Source organism: Chinchilla lanigera, unplaced genomic scaffold, assembly GCF_000276665.1.
Source record: "Chinchilla lanigera isolate Chin_1 unplaced genomic scaffold, ChiLan1.0 scaffold00071, whole genome shotgun sequence".
Classification (NCBI taxonomy): Eukaryota; Metazoa; Chordata; class Mammalia; order Rodentia; family Chinchillidae; genus Chinchilla; species Chinchilla lanigera.
In genome coordinates, this window is record NW_004955472.1 from 1,461,980 (window position 1) to 1,470,792 (window position 8,813).

Genomic DNA, 8,813 nt, shown 5'->3' on the forward strand with positions numbered 1-8,813 from the left:
GGCATAATGATTAATTTAAGAGAGGCCCTTTTACCTATTCAAAGAATCGTTTAGTGGGGTGTGAGGTAGGAGCTGAAGTTTGATTCTTTTTCCTCTCATATTTTTCTACTTCTTTCCATTGCTGTTTGTAGAGTTTCTGTATCAACTTGTCTTGATGTTTCTTTAAATTAAAATAACATATGTGTAGGTCTGTTTTTGGTTTCTATACTGTTTCATTGACCTAATTACCTACCCTATCTCCACACTGAGTTATCTTTATTATTGCAATTTTACAAGTTTTTTATGTTTTAAAAACAGGTGATATCCTGTGACTATACTTTTATCACAAGATTATTTAGCCGGGCGTGGTGGCACATGCCTGTAATCCCAGTACTTGGGAGGCTGAGGCAGGAGAATCATTGAGAGTTTGAGACCAGCCTGGGTTACAAAGTGAGCTCAAGGCAAGCCTGAACTGCATAGCAAGACTCTGTCTCAAAAAGACAAAAAAAAAAAGAGATTATTTTAGCTATTCTATATCCTTTGTAATCTCAGATGTATTTGAAATAACTTGTCAGTTTCATTTTAGAAACCATCCTATTAAGTTTACAATTGAGATTTATGATCATAATTGATATTTTAATAACAATGAGACTCCCAAACCACACAGTATATTTCTTCATTCATTTAAATTTTCTTAAATATGTTGGGTTTTTCAGTGTAAAGATCTTGCACATTCTTTCTTAAATTTATTCCTAAATATTTTGTGTTTTCTGTTTTTATGCTATTGTAAATAAAATTTTCTAGTTGCTTGTTGCTAGCATATAGAAATGAAATTGCTTTGTGTATATTATTATATATTAGTGATCTTAGTAAATTATTAGTTTGAGTAGTTTTTAAAGTTTTTATTTTTGACACTTTCTACATGATTGCTAAATTTAGTTTTGCTTTTCTCCTATTTCTTATTTAGTTAGTTAGTTATCTTCCTAACTGTATTGGTTAGAACCTCCAATACTATTTCATACCAAAGTGCCTTATTCCTTTTTCCTTTTGTTTTGCTTCCCCTTTCTGCAGTACCAGGGATCAAAGCCAGGGATGCTCTCCCACTGAGCTAAGTCTCTGGCCCCTTTTTGAGACAGGGTTTCACTAAATTACCTAGCAGGTAATTTAGTGGGACTCAAACTTGTGATCCTCCTGCTTCAGCCTCTTAAGAGCTGGAACTACTGGTATGAGTCACCATGATGAGCTTCTCTTTTATTACACTGATTGGCTTTTTTATTAGTTTTGTTTGGTTTTTTTTAGTATCAGGAGTTAAACTCAGGACCTTGTGCTTGCCAAGCAGGTGCTTGTGCCACTGAGCTATATCCCTGGCCCCTACATTGATTTTCAAATATTAAATCAACCTTGCATTCCTGAAATAAGTGTCACTTAAGATTTAGTATCCTTATATATTTCTGGATTCAATTTCTTAACATTTCACTAAGAAGTTTTATACCTATGTTCATGAAAAATTTGATTTATCACACCCAAATTATCTTGTTTTAGTATAGATCCATGCCACCTTTGTAAAATGAATTGAGGATTGTTACAACATTCTCTATTTTCCTAAAAATTTGTGTAAGATTGACAATATTTATTAGTAAATGTTTATCAAAACTTGAGTGAAAACAGCTAAGTCTGGAATGTTCTTTATGTGAAATTTTGATTACAAATTCAAATTTTCTAAAGAGCATAGACTTATTCCATTTTTGTTTCTTCTTGTCTTAATCTTTTTAAATTTGTGTTTTAAATAAATTTGTCTGGGGCCAGGGATATAGCTCAGTGGCATAACCGCCCGCCTGGCAAGCGCAAGGTCCTGAGTTTCACTCCCAGTACCCAAATAAATAAATAAATAAATTTGTACATTTCAAGAAAAAAAAAAAAAAAAACAGAGCCCCTCTTTCTTCTCGAATCCAAACTTCAAATCGCATGGAAAGCTCTGGTTAACTGTGCTTCTAACACCTACTCAGCTCTTCAGTCTATCAGCAGTGTCCAGGGGACAGGATGCTCATATCTTAGCACTGTGGCTGAGAGCCCCCCCTCCCGCCGAGATCACATGAATTGGGAGGCAGAGTGTGAGTCTGGCACCTTAGACCACTCCACCACCCTGACAACTGACCACATGAATTGGGAGAGGAGTTTCCCTAAAGGAACATAAAAGGAGTATGGACAAGTGGTCTGCATGAACAAAAACAGCCCATACCACCTTCTTAGAGTTGTCATGAGATAATGAACTTGAAAAGTTTAGCAAGGTATTTAAGTATCAACAAATATTAATTACCATAATGATAGACAAATGGATATATTAATAGATGGATAATGACTGGACATAGAGTAAGTGAAGAGGAAGATATATAAAGATAGAAGAAAAGAAAGATGGAAGAGGAAAGAACAGGTTGATGAAGACAGTGGGTAAACATACAGACTCTGGATGGAAGGAAGGAAGGATGGATGGATGGATGAATGGAAGATGGAAGGATGGATGGATGGATGGATGGATGGGTGGATGGATGGATGGATGGAAGGAAGGATGGATGGGAGGATGGATGGATGGATGGAAGGATGGATGGATGGATGGATGGATGGATGGATGGAAGGAAGGATGAATGGATGGATGGAAGGATGGATGGGTAGATGATGGATGGATGGATGGAAGGATAAATGGATGGATGGAAGGATGGATGGATGGATGGAAGGAAGGAAGGATGAATGGATGGATGGAAGGATGAATGGATGGATGGAAGGATGGAAGGATGGATGGATGGATGGATGGAAGGAAGGATGAATGGAGGGATAGATGGATGGAAGGAAGAAAGGAAGGAAGGAAGGATGGAAGGAGAGATAGAAGGATGGATGAAGGATGGAGCAGAAAAGCAGGTCCACAGTTAAACTTGCCACATCACATGACCTAGGGCAGCCGGGTGTAGTGGTGCACACCTGTAATCCCAGCACTCGGGAGGCTGAGGCAGGAGGATCATTGAGAGTTCGAGACCAGTCTGGGCTACAAAGTGAGCTCAAGGTCAACCTGAAATGCGTAGGGAGACCCTGTCTCAAAAAGACCAAAAAAAAAACCACAACCTAGCGCAGGAAATGGGGAACAGAAGAGCACCTCACGGTAGTCCGTCCTCGGAGGTTTCCTCCCCTGGCCTGTCTCTTGGGTCTTGTAGAACAGTTCTTGGAGAGGCCTGGGATAAATCCAGTCCCACTCTCAACCCTTCCTCATTTATAGCTCTCTTAGAGTAGCTGTAGAGTGTGGGGACTACCCTTTGAGGGAGCTGGAGCAGATCAGCTTCTCTTCTGTCCTCGTCAGAAACAGCCCTTCCACGCTGTCACCCAGCAAACCGCATTATCCCCAGGGACAAAGTCCAGTAAGAGCTGTTTCCAGGTTCCCTCAGCTGCCCTGCAAGTGGAGCGTGGGTGCTGAGACTTCATGTGCCCTAGGCAGCTCTCCTGAACTCGGAGGCCTGGTTCACTAGGAACCTAGGCTTCTGTTGTCCCTGGCTGCTTACCGGTAAGACACAGACCCACTTCACATCGCATGTAAGCATGTTCTGTCTCACTGGCCTCAGCCAAGCGGGGAACCACTGTGCGGCGAACCAGCTTCACAGGCTCCCTCACCCCTGCTTTCCCTCCCTCTCGGTGAGCTGACCAGCCCCTGCGCGGAAATCCCTCTCAGTTCCCAGGATGGGAAGGGCATGGTAGAAGGGGATGTTCGAGGCCAGACTCCCCTCTAGCTATTCCCAACAGCTACAGGAGATGAGCGAATGGAGGTGAGGGGCACTGCTGCCCAGGCTAAAGGGTGAAATGCTTTGGGCCCAGAAATGTGAGAGGGGAAGCTGGACCTGCCTCCAAATCGTCCTTAGCTCTGTGCAAGGAAGGAGTGGGCCTCAGGTGATGAATGCTCAGGCAGCATGCTGGGCCTAGGGAGATGTGCAGAACCCAAGAAGGGATCTTCCTGGCTTTGCCCTCTCCTGTGATTGTGCTCAAGGGGCCTGGGACTCAGGCTCTGTCCCAGGTTTCCCACTGCTGCTACCCCCAGGGGTCTTCAGACCGCAGAGAAGAGGTAGGGAGGAGAAATTTGGGGAAGAGGAAGGACATGCCTTCCTCGGGCTTCTAATCCTGAAGCAAACCCTGACTCCTGGGCTTGGGACTAATTCAAGTAACTCCGAGGTTGAAACACTGCAAACTTCTCCGAAAGGTAACCACACACACTCACACACACACCTTGTCCAAACTGCTGGCGGTGACACTGTCAGAGTGAGGAATGGACGTAGGGAGGTTATTGAGAAAAGCTGTGAAAGGGAGAGAAGTGTTCTCCCAGAGGGATGCAAAGGGCACACAGCCAGTGAGAAGTACCCTGCTACCAACTCAGCACTGCACTCATTCTGACACTAAGCACCCAGTTATCAAACCTCACAGGCTTAGGCGGAAGCTCTCCAACAAGACTGCCCTACTCTACATGCCAACTGCAAGTAGGGTTCCCAAGCCACCCACATGGCTGACCAACTGGCTACAAGTCTGGGAGGTCCGTCCGCACAAGCCTTGTTTGGGTAATTTACCACGATGACTCACAAAATTTACGAAAGCGCTGCTTAGCTGTGCGGGGTGGCACACACTTGTAACCCCAGCTCCTCAGGAGACTAAGGCAGAAGGAGCCCAACTTTGAATCCAGTCAGGGCAACTTACTGAGATGTCTCAAAATATAACAGGCCAGGGATGCAGCTCAGTGGGAGAGCACTGCCTAGCACATATGAGGCCTAGGTCCTACATCAGGAACATCCAAATAATGAGACACAAGACAGTCTGGGAGGCCCTCAAATGTAATTCCCTTGCTGAGGAGACACAGGATTTGCATGGCCCATCAGCGTGCTCAGCAATAGTTCTATAAGCCTGGTGTCGTTTTAACTGAACTATCATTACACAGGCATTATTGAATTGTTGGCCACATACTGGAAGTCAAGGCCCACCCCTTTTCTCCCTGCTGTTCAGGCTGACCCAGAGTCCCCTCCCTCCAATCATACCGTTATAGCGACCCGCCTCCACCTTGAGTCATCCTTCAGCATAAGCCCAGGTGTAAGCCAAAGGGTTCATGGTTAGCACTTGGAAGGCTGAGGCTGAAGGGTTGCCATGAGTTCGAGGCCAGCCTGGGCTAAGTAGTGAGTTCAAGACCAGCCAGAACTACATAGGAAGACCATCTCAAAAAAACAAAATACCAACAAAAAAAGTTGTTCATGAATGTAGAGAAGACTCTTGTTACAAATGCCCAACTTATGTTGGGGTTATGACCTCCCAAAAACCATCATAAACTAAAAGTACCCTAGGTCAGTGGTGGCAAATCTATGGCACACGTGCCACACCAGTGGTTATCACTGAAAGCTCTAAAAGGTTCGCCATCACCATCCTAGGTCAAATATGTATTTAATTCACCTTCACCTATCCTACTAAACATTCTAGCTTAGCAATGCAGTATGCTGTAGTTTCGGCCATGTATCCTCATGATCACACAGCTGATTGGGAGTTGTGGTTCACTGCCTACCACCTCAAAGACGTAAACCAGGGGTGGTGGCACACGCCTGTAATCCTAGCACTCGGGAGGCCGAGGCAGGAAGGTTGTGTGAATTCAGGGCCAGGCTAGGCTACATAGTGAGTTGAAGGACAGCCTGAACTACATAGTGAGGCCGTCCCAAAAAAAAAAAAAAAAAAAAAAGTATTGTCCTGCACATCACAGAGCTGGAAAAAAATCAAAATCTGAGGTATGCTTGATACTGAGTGCATATCGTATCACTGTAACATTGTAAAGGCAAAAAACCCTAAGGCAAATCATCGTAAGTCAGAGATCATGTCTGTACTTGGGAAATCTCAAAGGTTTAGTCTTCTCAAGAACCAGGGACAAATGCCAGTCAAATACTTTATTATACACCAGATGGAAGGGGAAAGTCCAGTCGAATTCTTTATTGTACACTGGAAGGGAGAGTTTGCGGGTGTAGAAAATGAAAACTGCAGGGGGCTGTGAACAGGAAACAGCCACAGCCTCCCCCAGGCTTACACACACACGCACACTCACTGGAGACTCTCACCCTCACATCCTCCTCCTGCTCTGTCCAGATGCAGCTTCATACCCTGGGCCCTCACACAGGGCACACGCAGGACTCCCGCACACCCGCTGCTCCAGAGACTCCGCCGACGGTCCTTCTGCGTCTTCCACGGCCTCTCCCACGGCACCTAGCCTCTTCCCAGGGCACTGATGTTCTCACGTCAGCACAGGGATAAAATGGAACAAGGGTTTAAACAGTAAGGGCAGAGGCACAGAGGATCAAAGCATAGTCCTGGGCAGGAAGCTGAGCTCATGTAACGTCCAAGGCTGAGAATGGACCAGACTGTGCACGTGCTGAACGGCTGTCCCCTCCGGTGACCGTGTGCGCCTGCACGGCGCGCGTACACCCAGGCATTCCTGCGCAGGCTGTGCATGCCTGAGCGGTGCGGGCATGCCTGTGTCCCGTGTGTGCAGCCTGTATGATGCATGTGTCACTGCCCAGGCGTCCCTACATGTGTCAGTGCATGCATGGGGAGCCTCCGGCTGCTCTGGTCTCCCCAGGACCCTGTCTCCTCCAGCCCGGCTTCCCAGAGGAAGAAGAGGGCAGTGCAAGTGAGCAGAGGTGAGCACAACACTAAAGCTACAGCACTGCACAAAGCCCTCCTCGGTTCCGGCCAGGGACGCTGTCCTCTACCTCGGGGATCCTTAAAGCCCTAATGCTAATCCGCACCCCTCAGCTCTGAGCGAGCCCAAATATTCTGAGGACTTACTTCCAGAGAAAGTGTCTGGTATCTTCTCAAGGCTGACTGCAGGGTTCTCTGTCCTTGTCAGCGGCTGAGGGGAGTGTCCAGGCTCCTCCTTTCCACCTTCTCCCTCCTCCACGCCGGCCTCCACACCCCCGCCCCGTGTCCCTCTGCCTCCTGCCCAGTCCCTCCTGCAAGACGTCTCTAAAACAAGTTCCAGATGTGGTCCCCAGCGTCTGCCCCTCACCAGGGCCTTCCAGGGTCCCACTTTACCCAACTCCAGGCTCACCACACCGAAGGACACGAGCTCAGTGCAGCCCCGGATGGGCATGGGTGCACCAAATCACCCAGACACTGAAGAAGTCCCCTGCCAAGTCCCAGCCCGGCCTCCGGCCTCCAGCAGTCCAGCCCAGGACCGCGCCTGCCTCTCCCTCAGGGCAGGCGCCGCAGCAGTTCGCCGCGACAGCACCAGAGGGAGCCCTGCGCCCGAGAGACGCTCGGGAGCCACCCAGGCCCGGGGAACCAAGGACAGGCCTCCAGCGGCTCTGCACCACACCCACCCCACCAGGACAGGGTCTGCAGTGTGCGTGTGCGTGTGAGTGCGTTCACGTGAGAAAGCAGGTGTGGCAAGAGCCCAGCCTCTCCACATCCGGACTGTACTGCTGCTCAGAAAGCCTTGTGAAACCCACGGATCTGTCCGCTGATTATCCGTGGCTCAAGCTAAGAAAGGGAGAGAGGGTGCCGTGGGGGACAGCGGGGGAGAGCCATGCTTCCCTTTTCAGCCTGAGAAAACTTCCCCCTCCTCACTTCTGGTCACTGGGTCCCGCACCGTCAGTCCAGCCACCTGCCCACACACACACCCCACACCAGCCCTGCCCGGGTACCGCCCTTGGCTAGGAAGTTCCTTCCAGCCCCACGCACTAGGCTGAGGCCCTTCTCGGCTCGGGTGTTGCCCCCACTGCCCTGCCCAGGCCAGCCTGCCGTTCACCGTCCTCTCCGATCCCGCCTCCCCCACCTCGCAGGCTCTCTTTCCACCGAATCTGTGTCCACCACAGTACCTGGCACACAGCAGACGCTCAGTAAACAGCTGCTGACTGAATGACTGGCCTCAGCTCAACACATTCTGACCGCTAAGGGACTTGGCCAAGGCCACTCAGCTAACAAGTATTTCCATAGCCTGGCCTGCTGTGGGCTGAGCTCTTGGAAAAGGGGGCAGCGTGTTGTTCCTTCTCAGCCGAAGGTCACGCAAGGGGAGCGGGACAGACAGAAAGGCAACTGGCAGGTCAGAAGCCAAGGAGGGGAAGGGAGGGAGCTGGAAAAACGTACTGGGCAGAGGCCCGGAGCCCTTTTATTGCCGCCTGGCGCTGAGGCCGCAGCCTCCCAGGGCGTAGCTCCACGATCTGTTCCGTCCCTGTAGAAGAGGGTCCTGCGCCCGCGCGATTTAATGAACCCTGGAAGGCACTGGCTCCGCCCCGTAGAGTGACGCTCTGGCCCCGCCCCTTGGAAGAGGTGCTGGCTCCGCCTCTTCCGGGTGACGGCGAGCCCCACCCCTGGAGAGCAGAGCATCCCTGTGACGTAATGGTAACGGCCCGCTTCCGGGAGGAGCCAGAGAGGGCGGGAGTTTAGGCTGCGCCAACCCCTCGGCCCCCCTCCAGGTGACCCCAGCCCCTGAAGCTCCTCACCCGGGCCCCGCAGCTCCCTGCGCCACGCCCGCCAGACCCTTGCCCTGCCCCTCCACACCTCCGGCCCCGAAATAACCGTGCCCCTAACGCCCTGATGCCTAGTGTCCCCGAAGCCCCCAATCCCCCGTGCCGAGGGGCACTGGCTTCCGGCCGGCCCCGGCCTCGGTTACCTGACCACTAGCCCCGTCCCGGGAATGGCGGAGGGGGGGACTGGGGCTGGGGGACGCGCTCCAACCGTGCCGCCCCCAGGAGACGGTCGGAGCCCAGGCCATGCCGGGAGTGCGCAGATACGAGGTGGCGCTGGAGTCGGAGGAGGAGTGAGTGCGGCGGCGCCGGGGG

General features: G+C 50.3%; 1 protein-coding gene and 1 long non-coding RNA gene across 2 annotated transcripts in view; one reads left to right on the top strand and one right to left on the bottom strand.

Annotated features, from left to right (window-relative positions):
- Window positions 1-5,909: 5,909 nt before the first annotated feature.
- On the bottom strand, window positions 5,910-6,185 carry LOC102020795. Its single transcript, XR_263544.1, has 2 exons — window positions 6,093-6,185; window positions 5,910-5,976 (listed from the first exon to the last, which is right to left on the bottom strand). It is a non-coding gene; the product is annotated as an uncharacterized LOC102020795 (long non-coding RNA).
- A 2,242-nt stretch (window positions 6,186-8,427) lies between these two features.
- Window positions 8,428-8,813, top strand: part of Ccl27 (chemokine (C-C motif) ligand 27) — a 4,394-nt gene continuing 4,008 nt past the window's right edge. Inside the window, exons 1-2 of the mRNA XM_005401044.2 lie at window positions 8,428-8,447; window positions 8,724-8,791. The gene's annotated coding sequence lies outside the window, so the exon portion shown is untranslated. The remainder of the gene's footprint in view (window positions 8,448-8,723; window positions 8,792-8,813) is intronic.